The 21,346-nt window shown below is 43.7% G+C and overlaps 1 protein-coding gene across 1 annotated transcript in view; it reads right to left on the bottom strand.

The window, feature by feature from the left end:
• CAMTA1 (calmodulin binding transcription activator 1) overlaps positions 1-21,346 on the bottom strand; it is a 1,080,371-nt gene that overhangs the window by 942,398 nt on the left and 116,627 nt on the right. The gene's annotated exons all lie outside the window — the stretch shown is intronic.

The following is a 21,346-nucleotide window of genomic DNA, read 5'->3' as shown; positions in this document are numbered from 1 at the left end:
GGGAGACCCAGAAGTTCATTCAGAAGTCTTTTCCCCAAGTCTTTTTGTGCACACAGATTAATTGTATCTGGCTCATCCTCAAGGTCACGGAACCAGTCCAGGGCAGAGCTGAACGTACCTAGGCCACCTCCTGTGGGCCACTCCACCTGCTCCAGTTAGTCCTACATTGCAAACTCACAGGCAGAGGCCCCACAGGAGACCAGAGCCCTCCACACCCCATGAGCTATGCTGCATCCCACACAGCCAAACCTCTGCGAGGCACAGCTCCACCGCTCGCTGTGTCTGCCAGCCCAAGGGTCTGCTGTAGAGCCCACTGCAGGGTACAGGCCCCCCACCCCAACCCGAGAACTGTTCCTCTGCTGGAGATGGGCCTTTTCTAGCTATGAATTTCCAGATTGTGCCTGCTTCCAACCTCTCTCGTGAAGCCAGAAGCACTTGTCATTTGAGGGAGTTCCTGAAAATGAAATAATTGTACTTTTGCTTAGAAATTCACAAGTATTCTGAAGTAATTCAGAAATACTGTATCCAAATATTAGGCATTAGGTATTATTAAGTAGTATTAGGTGACTTTGTGTGTCCTTTCATCTAAATTATTAAAAGTCCCAAGGATTCTCCAGTCCACATATAATACTTCAGATGATCAAAGCAGACAAATAAATTCAGTTTTCTTTTAGAGGCCAGGAAATCCTCGTTTTCTTGAGGAGTAGAAGAGAATGTAGCAAGTCAGCCTGCTTAATCCTACCTGTCTCCATTGGAAAAAATTTTTTAAAGGATTATGATACAAAGTGACGCAGATGCTTGTGGTTATTATTGTACTTTGTCATGTTATTCTTTGATTCGATGCTTTTTAATTAAATTTAAATTGATCGAGCAGTTTCAGCCATGACTTCTCAATACTCATGTGTGATTCTGAAGATGCCAGAATCTGGCTAAATTAATATCACACACTTACTTGTCAATAACAACTCCTGGTGGAGGACTGCACATTCAGAAGCCCTGGCACAGACTGTCCAACTGAGCAGCTGCAGGGCAGGCGAAGCCAGGAGCGTTTCCACGAAGACTCCTACCTAGCGCTGCGGTTGAGCTCACAATACCATACCCCCAGAGTCTCATGAAGAGTATTTTATCAAAGTTGAACCAAGCATATTTTAAAAATTTTCACGTCCATTTCCCTAACTCTCTACCCCAAGGAAAGGAACGAGGACTGTAATTTACAGCTATGAACCCGGACTGCACCAAACCCTGAAGAAGGCACCAGAGCCGCTTTCCTAAGAGCCTCCAGTTGATCGGAGACCATCAGGAGGTGATCGCGTTGCCAGTTCACTGACATGAAAACCTTTCCTTGGGGAAAGCATGCTCAACTTTTACTTTAAATGTACTTCTTGAATATTCTGGCTTCACATTTGCAGCGAGCAGCGGGCGGCATTTCCAGAGCCAGGAGATACACGGAGAGCAGAGGGCACGGTGGAGAAACAAGGCAAGAATCCCGGCCTGTCAGCCTGCTTGCTGTGGGCACTGCTGGACACGGGGTGTGAAGGGAGTGAGGGGAAGTAACGGCCCCTCTGCGTGTGCCTTGGCACCCTGGACGGGACAGGACATGGGATGATGGCGGATAGCATTAAGCACCTGGAAGAAAATGAGGCAGGCAGAAAGGGATGGGATGTCTTCTTCATAAAGGGTGATGAGCAAAGAAGGGGTTCTGAGGGCACGGGGTGGGCACTGTCTGGGGGTCCAGGTAGAAGGGACAGCAACTTACTTGGCACATCTGAGGGAGAAAAAATTGCCAGCCTCGCTCCAGGAGGCAAGGAAAAATTGACAAGACATGAGGCCACGAGGCTGGCAAGGGAGCTGGAAGGCACACCACTGCGGCAACAGGGCTGGGAGGCCTCTGGGTTTTGTGCGCACTGTGATGGGCAGCCAGGAAGGACAGCGAGGTGGGAGGGGCTGGAACTGCGCCCGGTCTCAGGGCCACACTGGCTCCCGGGGGGGGCAGGAGCAGGACCACACTGGCTCCCAGGTGCGGCAGGAGCAGAAGGGCTGGACAGGAGGGCTGACTGGCCTGCCAGTGACGGGGCACGTGCCCACGCTACTTCTGGAGTGGCTGAGGGCACTCAGGACAGGGGTGGCTCCAGCCCCAGGGGTGGCCGTCCTTACTGCCTGGACAGGCTGGCCCAGTACCTGCTGCTCGACTCAGAACCTTCAGTCTTACTGGGAAGAGACTATCGACCCAGGGGACCGTGGCTCACCATTCAGCAGGAGTCCCATGAGGCCCTGAAAGGTGCCTGGCTCGCTGAAGGTCATAGAGCGGTGGTCTGGACAAGCCAGAATTCCTCAGTTGCCTTCATCTGAAACTCCCCCAGGAGCACACCCTGCTGGGAAAGTGTTCTTGAGTCAAGCTGCAGCAACCCACTCACACTTGGAAACCTCTGCATGCACTCTGCATAGAAACACGGGACAGGGCAGGGAGGCGAGGGCAGGAGGGGGTGCCGGGAGAGCTGCTGCTGAGATTGCAAGTTCGTTTGCCATGTCTCCTTACAACAAAGTTCCTAGAGGTCAGGGACTATGTCCCTCCATCCATCCCAGAGCCCAGATGTCTGGCGACTCAGCAAACAGTGAATGTTGATGATGCTGCTCGGCCTCCAGGACATCCTATAACTCTTACTGTTCCACCAACTCAAGGACACAGAGGAAACCACACACCAGATTTTTAGAAAGCAAACAAAAGTGAAAAGCAATTAGAACAGACAAATCACAGATATTTAAATATTGAGACCTTAAATGATGTCCGTCTACCCCGAAGAGGGATCTCAATTTCCTCTTCAGACCCGAGAGTCCCTGCCAGAGAACAAAAGCTGTGTCACGGGGCTGGGGCGGGGGCGGCCGGGAGAGCCAACAGCTCCCACCTCTACAGCAGGTCACAACTGCTTCTCCTCAGTTGCCCACATGGCTCAGGCAGAAAGGTTTTAAACTTAGCTAAAATGCATATTTTGATTTACTTTAGAAACTTGAACTGGCCCCAGGCAAATAATAACTCTATGAGAATATTTCATTTAGCACCTTCCTCTTTCACTCCCTTTAGGGAACAGACTGCTGCACTCAAACATGAGGGGGAGGGAAACTTTAGAAGGAAAATATATTCGAACAACAGCCAGAGTGGGGAAGGGAGGCACACATTTCTGAGCCAAGTTGCAAGCTCCTGTTGCTCCAATTTGCCTTTGAAACAATTCCACTTTGCCTTCTGTTGCTTGAACAGTAATTATTAAAGGTATCAATTAAAAGTGCCCAACTCCACTGCTCCCATGGCCAAAGTCCCTGGCGCATCTCCCGCCCCTGCCTGCAGCGCCTGCCGCCACCCTGATTTTCTGTGTCAGTGGGGTAGAGCCAGTCTAGGATACAGCCTCTGCTTTGGTTGATTTAAGGCTGGGAGAAGGGTCGCTGCCCACGGCCCGGCCACAGTGAGGAAGGAAAAGCAGAGCCTTTTCTGCCATCTCTAAGTAGCTAGCATCAGTAGCCTAGTCACAGCAAATGTACTGCGCTCAGCATTGGGAAGACACAGTCCTTTAATACAAATTTGGCATCTCTATCTCCCGAGAGAGCCCCCTTGGCAGGGGGTTTCTCCCCATTCTTCTCCCTCCTCCCCCGTCTTGCCAGGAGGACGAGGACCTGGGAGTATCAATCGCCAGGAACATTTTGACATGACATGAAAGAGGGAATCCCTCTTCTTAGCATCACACACTGGAAAGCTTCCACATAAAACAGCAGTCACTCCTGGCTTGTCAGAAAAGATCGTGGGCGACTTGGAGGGCTCACGATCCTAAGCAGGTGCTGGGCTCCTGTGGCCAGATCCTCAACGTTCCCACGGGCAACACAAGCTCCACATGCCTTCAGGGTGTCTGAAGGAGCAGAGGCGTGTGTGGGAGCTGCAGGCACAGAACCAGCAGCAGGAGCCACTCCAGGGAGGATGAAGCGGCACTTCTCCTAGGGTCCATCGGCAGCAAGTCTGCACTCCGGCAACCCTGTACCGAGCACACTTTGTGTATGAGGCCCTGCATCTGGCCCCAGAACACACAATAAGAGATGCAGGCACTATCCCCAAAGAGCTCCACTATGAGGACAGATACTTGCACCAACTATTAATAAGAGGCAAAGCACAATGCAAACCCAAAGCAGGGGGCAGGGGCACGGACAATACAGAAAGGAAGGAGAGTTTAACTGAAACTTGAATGTGAAGCCTTTACCCAAGTGCAGAAGGGCCAAGGGACTGCATGGACAAAGGGTTTGTCATTCTAAGGAGCTGAAGCTTTATTATGAGAGGGAAGCAGGGCTGGTGGCAGTGGTGGGGCAAGACAGAGGTAGGTTGTAAAGGAGGAGCAGGCCAGGCATGGTGGCTCACAGTTGTAATCCCAATACTTTGGGAGGCCGAGGCAGATGGATCACCTGAGGTCAGGAGTCCAAGACCAGCCCTGGCCAACATGGTGAAACCCCACCTCTACTAAAAATACAAAAATTTGCCAAGCGTGGTTGCACACGCCTATAATCCTACCTACTTGGGAGGCTGAGGCAGGAGAATTGCTTGAACCCGGGAGGTGGAGACTGCAGTGAGCCAAGTTTGCGCCACTGCACTCCAGCCTGGGCAACAGGAACAAAACTCCATCTCAAAAAAAAAAGGAAAGGAGAAACAAGGCAAGGAGACCCAGGAATAGTTCAGAGGCTCATGAGGGCCCAAGCTGGGGCAGTGGAGATGGAGAAGATGGGAGAAAACATGAAGTTCACAGGCGGAATTTATGGATCTTCATTCATGACTCCAGGGAGCGCCAAACAGCATTAGGGCGGCCCCCACAATGGCAAGCGTAGGCCACTGGCCTCAGGACACACCCCAAACCACACAAATAACCTGCTGGAGAAAGAATGTTTGGCTTTGGACACACAGCGAGTTGGAGTGTTCAGCGTGCAATATGAAACAAAGGCTTAAGTCAGGTGTCATTGGCAGATAAACAGAAATTTAAATCAGAAAACAGTCCAGAGTGCTCTTAGTAACAGACAGCCAAGAATACAAAGCTCAGGAGAGCCATCTCAGAGGGTGGCCAGGAAAGGGGCAGGGACCAGGTGGTGAGGCAGGAAGACCGTGTCCCAGGGCTGACGGAGAGACAGGTCTTCTTTCAAGAAAAGGACAGCTAACATCAACAAATGCTATAGAGAAGCCAGGAAGGACGAGGGCTGAAAAGAGGCCATGGGATTTAATAATTAAGAATATTCAGTGAATTCTAAAATGTGAAGTGCCTATTGAATGGAATGAGAGGGTAGATGCACAATTTCTGTGGTGAAGGAAAGAATGGGAAGGGAAATGGAGAGAGAAAATAGTACCAGGGAAGGGCCAGGAGAAACTTACACAAAATGAGAATGGCAGCACATTGCTGAATAGAGAGTGAGCAAGGTAGAATAAATATCTGGATATATCGTTTGAACTCGAGAGAGAGGGATAAACTGTAGATAATTTGAGAATCGTCAACAGAGTGGTAATGACAGAAGTCTTGCCCAGGGATGACACTGCCCATGGAGAGTGTAGATTAAAAAGTCTGCGATGTCCACAGGAAACTGGAGCAAGGGTCTCTCTTCCAATCCTTTGTCCACACCGTTCCTTCCTTCCCACCCATCCAGCTCAATCCATAATGATGAATTCCAGCTACATTCATTTCTGGAAGGGACTGCCCCTTAATATTAGGCATATGGAAAGTCTTCAACTTCTTCTTAACACTGAGGTTCTACAGATGGTGAACTGGCAAATAAAGGCAGGTCCTATAGGACCCAGGATCAGAAACATGGGTCACTCACCTGTTCCTTTGGTATTCTGAAGTTCTGAGTCATGTCCAAGAGCCCAATCACAAGCCGAGTCTTTCCTCGTGCTTCAGTAAAATACTGGATAATGCCAACAAAATGCACCACATAGAAACTTGGGTTATGCAAAATGTACATAATGATGACCCAACAGAATAAATGGCTCTAAATAGGATTCAATAAAACAGCTGTAAAAGTGGGTTTTAAATACATTTTAATTAAGGTATAATTAACATACAATAAAATATATAGATCTTAATCTGTTGGACGAGTTTTAACAAGTGTATAAACACATAATCACTACCCAAAATGGGACTGAGTACACTTCCATCACCCAAAAGCTTCCTTGCCTCTTTCTGGTTAATTCCCTCCCTACTCTTAAGAAAACACTGTCGATCACCATAGAGTGGTCTCATCCATTCTTGGATTTTATCTAAATGCATTCATAGGGTATGTCCTTCTATTCTTCAGCTGCATCCATATGATTGTTAACAGTAGTTCATTCTTTTTTATTGCTCAGCAGTATTCCACTGTAATATTCATTCTTCAGTTGATGGACATTTGGGCTGTTTCTACTTTTGGCTTTATATGAACATTCTTATATAAGTTCTTTTGTGAACATAATTTTCATTTTCCTAAGGTAAATACTTAAGAGTGGAACTGTTGGATCATGGTGTACATATATGTTTAATTTCAGGAAAGAAAACTTGCCAAGCAAGTCTCTCAAGGGGTTGGACTACTTCATACACCAACCAGCAATGTTTGAGAGTTGCAGTTGTTCCACAATCTCACCAACATTCCATGTTGATAGTCTTTTTTATTTTAGCCACTCTAACAATAGATGGCATCTCACTGTGGTTTTAATTTGTATTTCCCTGATGAGTGAAGACGCTGAACACCTTTCTACACGCTGATTGGCCATCTGTGTAACTTACTTTGTGAACTACCTGTTCAAAGTGCACAGGTCCATACATTCTGACAAACAGAGCTGCATAACCACAATCACAATCATCATAACAGAAAATTTCCATCTCCTCAAAAAGTTCCCTTGTGCTCTTCTGTAATCGACCCACTCCCATACCCAGTCCACAGAAGCTGTTTGCTTCCCATATAATTTTGGCTTTTCCAGAAGGTCACATAAACAGAATCAGGCAGTATGTGACCTTTTGAGTCTGGCTTCTTTTCACTAATTATAATGCATTCGAGACTGGTCCATGTTGTGTCACTTTGTTCCTTTGCACTGGTGAGTAGTACTCCAATGAAGTTGTTTATTCATTGGCCAGCTGAATGACATGTGGGTTGTTCCAGCTTTTGAACTTCATGAGTAATGCCGCTGTAAACGTTCCCATACAAATTTCTGTAGGTGCACAACTTTTCATTCTCTTAGGTAAATACCTAGAAGTGGGATTGCTGGGTCATGTTGTAAATGCAGATGTGTAAGATTCTTAAGTGCAGATTTATAAGAAAATGTCAATCTTGTGTCTAAAGTGGCTGTGGCATTCTGCATTCCTACAAGCCAGTACAAGAAGTTTTTATTGTTGTCGTCGTTTTGTGTGTGTGTGTGTGTCTGTGTGTGACGGAAACTCACCTTGTCATCCGGGCTGAAGTTCAGTGGCGTGATCTCTGCTCTGCTCACTGCAAACTCCACCTCCTGGGTTCAAGCTATTCTCCTGCCTCAGCCTCCCAAGTAGCTGGAACACAGGAGTCTGCCACCATGCCCGGCTAAATTTTGTACTTTTAGTAGAGACGGCATTTCACCATGTTGGCCAGGCTGGTCTTGAACTCCTGACCTCAAGTGATCCGCCTGCCTTGGCCTCCCAAAGTGCTGGGATTACAGGTGTGAGCCACCATACCCGGCAAGAGTTTCAGTTTCTCTACATGTTCACCAGCACTTGGTATTACCAGGGTCTTTTTGGTTTTATTTTGGGAAGATACTCTAGGAAGTGTGTACCAGTATCTCATTGTGGTTTTTTGTTTCATTTCACTGATGAATGATGCTGTTGAACATTCTTCATGTGCTTAGTTGCCATCTGTGTATCCTAAGATGTCTATAGAACTCTCTTGCCCATTTTTAAATTGGGTTGTTTTCATATTCTTGAGGTTTTAAAGTTCTTCATATATTATGGATCCCTTATTAGATGTATGTTTTACAAAGATTCCTCCCAATCTGTGGCTTGTTTTTTCATTATCTAAACAGTACCTTTTGAAGAACAGGATTCTTTAATTCTAGGAAGTCTGACAAATGTTTTTTCTCTTATGGATTGTGCAATTGGTGTCATATCTAATAAATCACTGCTAACCCAAGGTCATGAAAACTTTCTCCCATGTTTTCTTCCAGAAGGCTTATAGATTTAAACTTAGGTCTATGATCCACTTTGAGTTAATTTTTGTATACAGTATGGGGTATGGGTTGAGGTTCATTTTATTGGCATATGAATGTGCAGTTGTTCCATTACAATCTGTTGAAAAGACTATCCTTTCTCCATTGAATTCCCTTTGTACCTTTGTCAAAAATCAATTGAGCATCTATATGTGGATCTGTTTCTGGATTCTCTATTTGGTTCCATTGATTTATATGTCCATCTTTTTGCAATACCATGCTGTCTTGATCACTGTAGCATTACAGTCTTGAAATCAGGCTATCTTCCAGCTTTGCTCTTTTTCAAAATTGCTTTGGTCTTTCTAGATCTCTTGCATTTCCATAAAAACCCTGCAATTAGTTTATCTAGATGTTGAGTAGGATGGCACAGAATTCATAAATCAATTTGGGGAAAACAGGTATCTTAATATTTAGTCTTTCAATACATGGTATAGCCCTCCATTTATACAGGTCTTCTCTAATTTCTCTCTGAGACATTTTGTAGTTTTCAGCATAGAGGTCTTACACATTTTCTTATTCTAAGGTATTTGAAGTTTTTGAAGCTACTGTCAACGGTAGTCATATTTAAGTTTCTTCTTCCAATTGTTGCCAATATATAGAAATACAATTGATCTTGTATCTTGTTGTCTTGCTGAATTCTTTTATTCTCATAGGTGCTTGGGTTTTTTCTTTTTTTTATAGATTCCATGGGGTTTTTCATAATCATGTTGTTTGCAAATAAAGGTTAAATTCTGAAGTTAGATTAATTTGACCGTCTAAAAACCCCAAAGGACAGGTGCTTTTCAATTATTAAAAAGTGTCCAAAATTCCAGAAAAAAAAACTTGAGAATTTTGACCTCAGAGTTTTTACTTCCTTTCTTGTCAGATTAACACCATCTTACAAGGGATGACAGGAGGCTGTTTCATTGCACGGGAATGGGAAGCCACCGTCAAGAAACTCTGGTGGCTATGATAACTTACACACAGTTTCAAAGTTATCCCTTCCATACACCACCTCTGTGTCCTGTGCAGTCGGCAGTGCTGGTGGCAGGCCTGACGACTACCAATGTACCAAGCAATGAAGCAGCAGATGTTTAGTGTATCTCCAGGCTCTATCATCTGGATATTTACTGTAAGCTTCTGGTAAAGTGATCTCTTTCAGCCTGGTAAACAAACTCTGGGTTTCACAGGTGACTTTTCAAAGAGCTCCAGGGAGTGGGGCTGTTGACAGCATTTTTCCCACCAGCAAAGAGACACACGAAAAGGTCTCAATTATAGGTAACTGACAATCCAACAGCAACAAACATACACAGTGTTGGCAATGTAAAATCCAAAGACGCTTGTATAACAGAAAGGCAACGGCAAGTTCACCAAGTTTATGGCTCAATTACTAAAGTACACAGAAACAAGGAAACAGATCAACTGATGAAGGACTTTACAAGGGCTTGTATTTAAAATGTATTGCTGCCACCACGTGATATTTTCCCATTCCGCAACCTTATATAACTTAAGTCCTCAGTCATATCTATAGTATCAACTGCTATGATTTGTTGAAGTTAATTCATGCCTCCATCACAAAAATCAAGCAATTATTTATCATGCTAGTGTTATTTTTACCCAGTAGTTTCAGATACAACTTTATTACGAGGTAGTGAAACTGTGTGTGTGTGTGTGTGTGTGTGTGTGTGTGTTATACACATACAATTTTTTAACAGAGAAGTAACTCTCAAGCACTCCACTGCCATTCCATCAAATGCAAGGCAAGTGATTGCTGAATTCCCAATTATGCTCAACCTTAAATCACACTGTTTGGTCTGATTGTATATCCAGTCCTACAGGGAGTTGTGCAAAGGCATATATTTGGCAAGCTTTCAAACCACGGCAACAAAACATGTGCTGAAGAAAATGATTCAAAATATTAAGAAAGCAGTCATTTATTTTAGAAAGCCTGTTCACGTGAGACAATAAGCTGCTTCCCAGAATAGGCTCCATCCATCAGGAAAACACTATAACCTAGCACACACTGGCTGGAATCCCTCTCAGCCATCACACAGCAGTGATGATTATTTATCATCCACAGTGCATCAAAGATGGAGAAGCAGACTGGGCACGCTTCCATGATGGTGCAGGCCAATGGCGGCAAACCCTCCCCACCCTGAAGAAGCATCCATGGTACAGATGACCTCACAGATCCTAGAGACTTACCTGGTTTTCCTACAGATCCACAGGCGAGCTTGTGGGTACTCAGGCACACGAAGGTGATGGAAGACAGGGGCACCTTGGTGCTAGGTCTAGATCATCTATTCCATTTAAAGAAAAAAAAATCAAACAAAATAAAACAAACCAGGGGGCCCAATGTTGGCCAGCCACCTGTTTGGAGGTTGGCTAGGCAATGAGAGGCTGGAGGTCCTTCTAGGAATCAGGCTAGCTGGGCCTGCTGAGTTAGGCCAGTTGAAGCAAAGCAAAGTTCATTTGAGATGAGACTTAGGAAAATCTCTTTCCAGTATCTCTCCCGAGCATGCCCCTGGAAAGCATCTGCACCATCACAAGGCACCAGCTCCACCCAGGATAACTGTTTTGTGGTGAGCCCATTCTCTCACACTCTGTGAACTTTAACTTATCTGCCTGGAAGACAGAATTTCTATCTCCTTTTTCTTTTTTTTTTTTTTCGGAGACGGAGTCTTGCTCTGTCACCCAGACTGAAGTGTAGTGGCGCGATCTCAACTCACTGCAAGCTCCGCCTCCTGGGTTCACGCCATTCTCCCGCCTCAGTCTCCCGAGTAGCTGGGACTACAAGCGCCCGCCACCATGCCCGGCTAATTTTTCCTATTTTTAGTAGAGATGGGGTTTCATCGTGTTAGCCAGGATGATCTCAATCTCCTGACCTCATGATCCGCCTGCCTCGGCCTCCCAAAGTACTGGGATTACAGGCATGAGCCACCGTACCCGGCCCAGAATTTCTATCTCCTTCTATCACTGTATCTGAGGAATGGGCAACAGATGGATCTAGTAAGATGTACATAATAATTAGTTTTCTCTAAATCAGGACACACTACAATTTTAACAAATATTTAAGCTCCTCAACCAATTTTAAGAAACATTTAATGAGCCAACCGAAGTACCAAGACAAGAAATAAGAAATTGCAGGTTAGCAAATGAACTGGAATCTCAACTTTCATAGGGTAAACAACTTTGCATTCGTAGGGTTTTTCAGATACCACTAAACACAGTATCTGCAAAGAAGAGAAAAACTTATGGACTGGTGGTTAGCCAGAAATTTCTGCAAATATCTTAGCCATGAAAAGACAGGCTAGAAAAAGAAAACCAAGATGTTTGTGGGCAGAAAATCATTCTGGCTCTGAAGGCTGGGAAAAAAGAAATGAACAATAGTAAGTGGATACTTTTCCCTTACTAACATTCAAAGCAGTTAAACACAACCCATATATCCATCTAGAAGTGCCAATCTCACTTTTTCAGGTTCCATCAGAGGGCCCTGTTTCATTTTCAAACAATTAAATAATCACCACCATATACTGAATGTGTGTCAAACATAAGGTCAAGTGTACTGCACACACTAACTTCTAATGAATCTCTGTGGGAAAGGCACTGCCTTTCAAAAACTCACCAGGAGTACTGATTAGGTAGGTAAAGGAAGATGTTTAGAACATTCAGTTGACTAAACCACATTAACTTCAAAAGCAATCAGCCAAAAAGTCAAATCAGAAAAGTGATACACAATCTGGGGGTGTATATATAGTAGATGGTTTCTTATAATCTTATGAGAAAAACGGCTTCCAGTAAACACAGCCTTACTGAGTTTGCGCTAACTAGGAAACCAATGACTGACATGGACTTCCAACACTACTCCCCACCCCACGCTGACCCTAAACACACAATGGCTCAGCAGCTCGTCACCATGGGAACACAATCTGCTGTGCTTACATGCTTCTTGCACACAAGACCATCCATATGGTGGTCAAAACCCATTTTCCACCCCCATCTTCTCACCTTCATTTCACACATCTTGATCCTGAACAGCCCAGGCCCTTTCCTGACTCTGCCTGTGCTCATCCTGTTTGTTCCCTCCTACCTGAACCTGTTCTCTACTCGGGCAAGTGGGGAACCAGGCAGAGTTGAGGCATCTCCGGCTCTGGTCAAACATGAGAAGGGAGAGGTTCTCTTAAACTGAGTCTAACGAACTGATGCTCACTCAAAAGCAACTGAAATCCTCCAGCTCCATGGCTTTATCTCTAGGTCTCAGTTCTAAAAAGGTCCATTTCACTATAAATTAACTGGGAAGTTACTGTTTCTCCTTGCACACCCCAATCACTGTAAAAATGCCCTGATAAAGACAGCAACAAGAATGAAAAGTTGCACAGGGGAGCTTTTGCCAAGCAGATGAGTCTCCTGAGTTCTACAATCCAGTCCCCAACGAGTATATTCAAGACCAAAGTAAATACTTCAACACACAGCTTGGAGTGGCATAATACATTTTGAGACTCAGTGAGTTGGAAATGTGATTCTTTTCTTCCCTAAGGAAGCTGATGCAAAGGGTTCCTTGGAAGTAGTTAATGGAACCCTCTGTGTCAGTTTCTTTAGGGAAGGAAAGAATCACAACTGCCTAGGTATCAGTAGCCTTTACCATGTTTTCCTCCTGAACCCGTGGATGTTGTCAGGTGGAAAACCAATGAAACGAAAAGTGGCTGACCAAAGTTTCGGTTTCTGCAAATATCTCTATCTTAACAGATTTGCTACCTAACCCCAGAATGAACATTCAACACAGAAAGCATCCCGGCCAGACACGCCACAGGAGAAATCACAGAAAATGCTATCTGGCTCCGAAGGCTGGGTCTAAGGGAATTCAAATTCAGTCTTCAGCAAAGGCAAGCAGTGCTATCCCACTGCCCCAGGAAGGACACAGAGGCAGATCACCACTGGTGAACTCCTACTATGGACCAAGAATGCTGGGAAATTACCTTTTCATCTCATTTGTGGGGAGCTAGGGGAATTTCATGTCCTTCTAGGGACACAGGCTGATTCTGTTTAAGTACAAGCATTCTGTCAATCCCCAAATTTCAACTTTCAACCCTAAAAGGCAAAGTTTAGAGCAGTTTTTTCCCAAACGGTTCAAAAAAAATGTGGGCAAGAATTTTAGGAGCAGCTTCTAGGCAGCCAGGTCCACCAAGTGAGAGCTCTCCTTGAGCATTAGTGATCTGCAGGGTTCCACTTCCACACTGATTTAATCAATGAATACCTGGGTACTTGCAGGTCCGTCTAACCGCTCAGAACACGGCTAAGAAGGAGATAGACAGGGCCTCTGCCCTAAAAGAGCTAGTAGGATGGGGAAGAGCTGAGGACAAAAAGAAAAAGAAGAGACAATTTCAGACAGTAATAAATGCTATGAAAACACCACACTGCCACATGACAGAGCGACAGGCGACTATTGCCCGTCGTCAGCCTATCAGGGGAGGGTCTCTCCGAGGAGATAACATTTGAGGTGAGCCCTGAATGACACAAAGGAGCCAGCACACAAAGATGCGGAGGAGGGGAAATCATTTTAGGTAGAAAAAACAGCGAATGCAAAAAAGAATCATGTTTGATGGATTCCTGGTATGGGAAGGGTCAATGTACTTAGAGGGAAGGGGCACCTGGTAGGAAATGGAGAGGCAGGGGCCAGATTATTCATGCTGACCGGACTCCAAATGGAAAGAAAGTCACTGTAGGGTTTAAGCTAGTGACCGAATCCTATTTACATTCTTCATAGATTGCTCTGGCTAGTGCATGGGGAATCTATTGCAAGGGGAGCAAACTGGAGACAGGAAGTCCACACAGGAAAATGTGACAGATCTCCAGGCAAAGAAAAGAAAGTGGCTTGGACTAGGGTGGTACCAGCAGAGATGTGCAAAGATGGATGTACCTTGGAAGGAGACGGATGTTTGGGATGGGGAAAAACGGGCAGAATCAAGGACACTCCTGAGATTCTGGCTTGAACTACTGATGAGTTTGGGTAAGTCAACCTTAGCCCTCATGTTCCTAAATATTCTTCCATGCTCTTTCACCAACTTTGAACTTCAACCCTCACCTGACACCTTTTAACAGTGGACAGAGAACACTGCGCCCTGTCCAAACACCAAGGCAGCTTTAAGTGTTAATACTTACAGTCATGCTTCAAAATGAGAGGTGGGTGAGTTCAGGCCCACGCACTGGCTCAGGGCCTGTAAGAAGTTCACCTGAGCTACGTCTTGCCTCCTCCCTTGACCTCGCCCTCCCTATTGAAAAGTCTTGGTCTCCTGGCTTCGCAAAGACCCTCCGTCTGAAGCAGCTGCTCACAGAACATATTCTGCTTCCTTTTACCAGGCTTTTTAAACAGATACTTTTTCTACCCTGAGTTTGTCACCATTTAAAATGTTGTGCTAGTTAGCAGTAATTATGTAAATGCAAACCGCCATTTCTATTTTTAAAAGGAACCCCCATTTAGCATTCTTATATCCTGAAATGTTTAAAATAGCTAGTCCAGTGATGTTTTCACTTTATTCAAACTGTTTGTGTGGCTTTAAATACAGGTTCAGCAGAAACCAAAGCAAGTCAAACATTTACTTTCTATTAAACATCTAAATCAGAAGATTAAAAAACTATTTTACATTTAACAGAAAGAAGCCGTCAAATCAGCACAGTGGCAGCTTCACCGTATTTACTGCCAAGAAGGGCTGACGCTTGAGAGGTAATCAATTTAGGAAGGGAGGGATGGATTTCTTTAAATTCTTCAAAAAGGGAAAAATACATTTGAGCAAATCTTTTAATTATAGTATCTTCCAAAGAACCTACAAAGCCTTTATTCTTTCCAAACCTAATGCTTTTTAAAGGCAGCTTTTGCCCCTTAATTCCACATGAAATATTCAGTATAGCATAATTAAATTTTATTCCATGCTATTTTTACTGGGTTCACAGAAATAGAGGGTGGCATCATCCTTAAAACAAACTTCCCAGCAACTTCGCTTTCACAGTGAATGGCTGGTTCTTAAAATTGAACTTAAAATGCAAAACCTACTCCAAATGCCTATTTCAGTTCAGGGTAGATGGGTGGGTACTGAAGAAATAAGTTCATTCATATGTCACACCAACCTTCAAATAAACAATTGCCTCAGTTCTCCATTCACTTAATTGTGCTTGCCACCAGGCACCTGAAAGCATCGATCTTCATTTTCAGCATTTAAATCCCAGAGCCTGTTTTATCTTTCAGTGTGAATCTATCTGGTAGGTAAAGAAAAGAGAGAGGAAAAGGGAAAGGAAAGAAGTGCCCATCCACAGCTGAAAGATACTAATTTTGAGTAAACATTTGGATGCCTGGGTCATCTGTGTGAGGAGTGGGCTTGATATTTTTAGTCATTTATGTAAATTATACAACCAAAATCTTACTATATTTTCCAGTCAGAGTCAGTAAGCTACAAATGAACACAAACCCCCTCCCTCTCAGCCTGACAAACGGAATACAGAACAGTACAAAAAGCAAGGATTATGGGTCTCTTAAGTGATCTACAGCTAAGCCCACCAGCCAACAGAGCCAAGAACCACACCTAGTCTCTCTCTCCCAAGATCACGCAGAACCCCTGATGGAACATAAGCCTATGAAAATGCGCAACTCCCTCAGTGTGCATGTGAAGCTAAAATCTCCATTTAGAATTCGGCAAACCTATCAACAGGGATGATCTCAGATGAGTGGTTACCCACCCTCTTATTCCAGCCAGACTGTCTCATCTGTTTCCTAACTTCCTAAAAGCATCACAACTGAAGAGGGCAAGCAAACAACAACAAATATTTTTCTCAAGTGACATCTGAAACTGCTGTAAGGGAGCAGCTCGCCCACCCACGCCAAAGAGGCTCCTAGGAAAGCCAGCAGGAATTGGCTTTGGGTGCTGCTCCAGAACTCACAGGTGCCAGGCTAGAACAGACAAACAGCTTTTTCTTTTTTTTTTTTTCCTCGAGATGGAGTCTTACTCTGTCGCCCAGGCTGGAGTGCAATGGCACAATCTCAGCTCACTGCAACCTCCACCTCCTGCCTCAGCCTCCTGAGTAGCTGCGATTACAGGCACGCCATCATGCCCGGCTAATTTTTTGTAGTTTTAGTAGAGACGAGGGTTTCACCATGTTGGCCAGGCTGCTCTTGAACTCCTGACCTCGTGATCCGCCCGCCTTGGCCTCCCAAAAGTGCTGGGATTACAGGCATGAGCCACCATGCCTGGCCATTTTGCCACAGCTTTTTTTTTTTTTAAACAGTTCATTTAATGAGGCTGTTAGGACTTCAAAACATGAAAACATATCTACTCATACATTTTATTTTGTAGTACAGATTCACCTCTGATACTGATTTAGAACAAAACACCCACCAAAGTGGTCACTGAGATCTCATAGTCTGGAACTAGCTGCCACTACAGCCACCAGCACATGGGCTCCTCTGAACCCATATTTTTCAGAAAAGTTACCTGAGATGCTGTTAGAAATGGAGACCTAGTAGAAAATGAAACCAATGAACCGAGGCACAAGAGGACAAAATTTGATTTTTATACCACAGAAACGGGTACAGAACTTATATAAAAGCATCTACCCACACCACATTCGCAAAATAAAGTAAAAAAAATTTGCTTGGGAGACTCATTTCTGTTTTCAGATTGGATCCCAAGGTTTCAATAAGATGTTCTGCTAGTTTCTCAAGAACCTGGCCCATTTATCACTTTTTCAAACTACATCATCTTCTCATTCAAATATCTCAGTGGCTCTTGTAAAAAATATGTCACACATGTCTCTACTGTCAAGGTTTATCTCTAGCACAATATGTAACCCACAGATCGCAAACAAGATGTAGCCTCTCAGAGGGGACCGCAGTTATCCCAGAGTCTGCTGATGGTGCCTGGTAGTGTCAACATCAGGAAGAGGATGAGATGAACTCACAACCCGCCCAACCTGGGATTTCTGAAGGCACAGTACGGCGAGGTTTGGTTAATTCAAGCCCAACAATGCTGATTTCACAAAATTCAGTAAAGATTTGGGCTGAAACAAAATGTGAAAATTGTCTACTAGACATTAAAGAATTACTATGCATATGAATGCATAAATAAGGTTGCTGAGGTAGAGTTTAGCCATTTTAAAAGGGGGACCACAGCAGTTTCAAAGACTCCTGATGGCTGAAGTGCGTGGGCCGGTGCTCAGGATGTGTCTGTACAATGACTCGCATGGACCTGGGCTCTAACTCTGGCTGTGCGGTCTCAGCCAGGCCACTCCTTGGCCTCCCTTACAACATTCGGGTTCATAAAAAGGGAGGGACAAAGCTCTCCTTGCTGGTCTTTCAGGGTTGCTAAGAAACCAAATGAGACATTGTCTGTGGCATTACTTTCTTAAACTGCAGTAGTACATAAAATCTGAGCTGCTACTATTTTTTTCATATACTAATGCTAATCATAGATTATCTATGTATTAAAATTGGCTGGTTGACTTTCTATTGGGTAAGTCCAATAAGCTTCTTTTCTTATTTCTGAAGATAAAAAACCTTTTGTTGTTTTTTGAAGATGCATGTGCTTCTACCTTGACTTAAATTGTAATTGCTTGAGAAGTAGCTATGAGATGGCAAAAAAACCTAGTTGAAATACTGATGAAAACGGAACACTCCATGTTTCCTTAGGCTGCATAGCTCATTAGCTGTACAAGCAGGGAAAATACTCGGGCGTTAAGATCCTGGAAAATCACAGAAGGCTATTCTAACGTCAAATGACCACAGACACAGAGCAAGGTAAAACCAGAAGGTAAAACCAGCAAGGCTTCCAGAGCCATTTGGAAGCAAATGCCAACATATCTACAATGGAATTCAGGAACTCAGCACAAACGTTTCTGTCTTAGCAAAGTGATAAATAGGCATTTAAGCCAAATTTGATCCAAGTTCACAGAGATTATATATATAGGAAAACTCATCAGGAAAACTTAACAGTATAAAAGTGGGAATTGAAGAAACTAGGTAAGGGATCTATGGGTTCTCCAAACTATCCTAGCAACTTCGTTATAAATACGGAATTATTGGCAAATAAAGTTATTTTTTAATGACCTTTTAATAAAGGTGGGGAAGCCTGCCTTTGAGCAAGGAAAGGGAAAAGTCTTTAGTAGCAGTCTACATAGGTCAATCTGTCAGGACTCTCAGACACATCATCTCACGTCATCCTCACAACTCTCTCTTGACACAGGTTCAAAAGACAAACTATGACTATTTCACAGCTAAAGAAACTCATGAAAGAGTGACTTTCTTGAGGTCCCACAACTTTTCAGAGTGATGACAGGATTCAGTTTTTGGTCTGCCTACAGAGTAAAGAATCTGGCCAAGCAGGCTGGGCGGGGTGGCTCATCACCTATAATCTTAGCATTTTGGGAGGAGAGCAAGAAAACTGCTTAAGGCCAGGAGTTCCAAGACCAGACTGGGCAAAATAGCAAGACCTCGACTCCACAGAAAAATGAGGAAATCAGCCAGGCATGGTGGCCCCCAGGTCCGAGCTACTCAGGAGGCTAAGGCAGGAGGAGCACTTGAGCTCAGGAGGTCAAGGCTGCAGTAAGCTGGAATCATACCACTGCACTCCCTCCAGCCTGGGCACTAGAGTGAGACTTCACCTCAAAAAAAAAAAAAAAACAAAAAAAAAAAAAAAAACTGTCCAAGGGCCTAAGTGGGCAAGGTGGGCTGCCCTAACCCACTGGACAGGCTCACCCAAAGTTGTGCCAGTGAGTCACTCAAAGGCCATCAAGGAGCCTTCCTTCCTTAACTCAGGAAGTGACATGGTCTGCTCTTCAAAAGGGAGTTGAGAGATGCATCCAAAAATGGATGTCCTGGTTCCTCATGGGAAATCTCAACATTGGTAATCCCTTCTTACAGCAAGGCCACCTGGAAATTCCCTCACAACCTAAGCTGCTGAAGACTCACTATAAAGCTGTTACTGAGTCAATGCCAGGGCCATGGCTTAATGGAGTAGGAAACTGACAAGCACTGAATACATGAAAAAATACGAAATTACAGGGCCAGTCATAAACTGGCTCCTTTTCAGCAGAGCCTCCGGAAGGCTCCTGGGTCAGAGTCCCTCTCTGCCTGACGTCCTCTCTGTGCCACCAGAGGGCACTAACTCATGGAACTGCTCTTTAAAATCAGGTCACACACAAACTGCAGGAATGTTGAATGAAAACTAGCCTTCAAATCAATGAAGTGCTAAGTATGTAATTTTGACAGTGTTATAAGCATCTACTGGTCAAAATTTTCAATTTAATTCTACAAAACTTAAAAGTACACACATGCAGCAGAAGAATATACTAAACACAGTAAGTTGATCAAACCTTCAGATTTATGAAAATAACATATAAAATAAATAAAAGAGTGATGCATTTGCTCCTGCATCTCTGGTCACAGGGGCTGTCAAATGGATAACCCATCCCAGCGTTTTTTACACACACACAATATAAGAGTGCCAAGAAAAACATGTTGATTTCTCCTTTGCTTTAAAAAGCCACTCTTCATTGAATTAGAAGTGGACATTAACCATAATAAAATTACAGTACCGTTTATTAAGCATGATTAAAACATGATTTAATCTTCTGTACTAGAACCCTCGTAAGACAAGCAGCAGACACTGACGAGTGTGCACTGCGGCCTAGCTTGCTGTTCTAAGCACATCCCACTTACTTTACTCCCCACATCCCTCTGAGCGGTGATACAATTCCATTTTAATAAAAAGTTAGTTCAACCTTGCATTTCTTGAATGTAATAAATTTTTTTTTTTTGAGACCTAGTCTCACTCTGTCGCCCAGGCTGGAGTGCAGTGGCGCAATCTCGGCTCACCGCAAGCTCCGCCTCCCAGGTTCACACCACTATCCCACCTCAGCCTCCCGAGTAGCTGGGACTACAGGTGACCACCACCAAGCCCAGCTAATTTTTTGTGTCTTTTAGTAGAGACGGGGTTTCACCATGTTAGCCAGGATGGTCTCGATCTCCTGACCTCATGATCCACCCACCTTGGCCTCCCAAAGTGCTGGGATTACAGGCATGAGCCACTGCGCCTGGCCAGTAATTTTTCTTTACATCTGTATCCTCTGCTTGTGATTTATTTGCCCATGAAACTATAAATACAGATTTGTGAGTTCTGCCTCATTAACCGCTTCCTACAATTATTTCTTCACCCCAGAATTCATACTTCTTATACTTTCATAAGCGTGTAAGATTATATAATCAAAATAATTCAGCGATCAGTTGAATAAAAAATGCACCATGACCAAAGGGTTTTTGTTTCACTTTGCTTTGTGGTATGTAAAAAATTTAGCCTTTCCTTTTATTTAAAAGGAACTGAAACAGCTTTAATTGTCTGATCAGAAATACTGGTTACTTCTCTATGTAAAACAAAATTCAAGTTCAATTGGACCTTGGTTTTCCTGATTTTAGTTGATTTTCCTCAGTGTGTAATAAATAACTGAAGTTTACACTGAAATGAACAAAATCTGACAAATTATACCTGAAAAGAAGTTTCAGTTCTTTAAACAATTCGTCACAAGTTAGTGCTACAAATAAACTCACCTTGAGATAACAGCCTACATCACAGGATACTGTCTCCTTGGTTTTTGTTTCTGTTCTTTGCTTAAAAAAAAAAAAGAGAGAGAGAAAAAGAAAAGAAAAGAAAAAAAGAAAAACTTTCTCAAAGGTTTTCAAGAACAATATTGGTATTCTGGCCTATGCCAACACACAAAGAATAAAGACAGGGAACCATGGCATCTGTGAAGGTATCTGGAACAAAAGTACTTCTGTTAATATTCTCTAAGTAATTGTCTCCAACTTTCCTCTATATCTTTTTTAATGCCCACTTGATCTAGAAAATGTTTTGATTTATCTTGTTTACGTGATGTCAAAATTTATCTTAAATAAGAGAACCACTAAGTATTTGCCTGTTTCCTGCCTCTCTTTTATTTCTCCATGTTTCTTTCTAGACTCTCACTAGATGTCGATATTACAGTATTCCAGAGACATACATGAGTCATGTTTCTATGCATCTCTGTCTTCTACTTCTTCAGGAGACACCGATATCATCACATATAGTAAGTCTGTAATTCATAATTCCAAAGTCCTGATATGCTCCAGCTTCTCAC

Source organism: Mandrillus leucophaeus, unplaced genomic scaffold (assembly GCF_000951045.1).
Source record: "Mandrillus leucophaeus isolate KB7577 unplaced genomic scaffold, Mleu.le_1.0 Scaffold105, whole genome shotgun sequence".
NCBI classification, from domain to species: domain Eukaryota; kingdom Metazoa; phylum Chordata; class Mammalia; order Primates; family Cercopithecidae; genus Mandrillus; species Mandrillus leucophaeus.
Note: the sequence above shows the minus strand (reverse complement) of the source record. Positions and strands in the feature narration are given on the sequence as shown.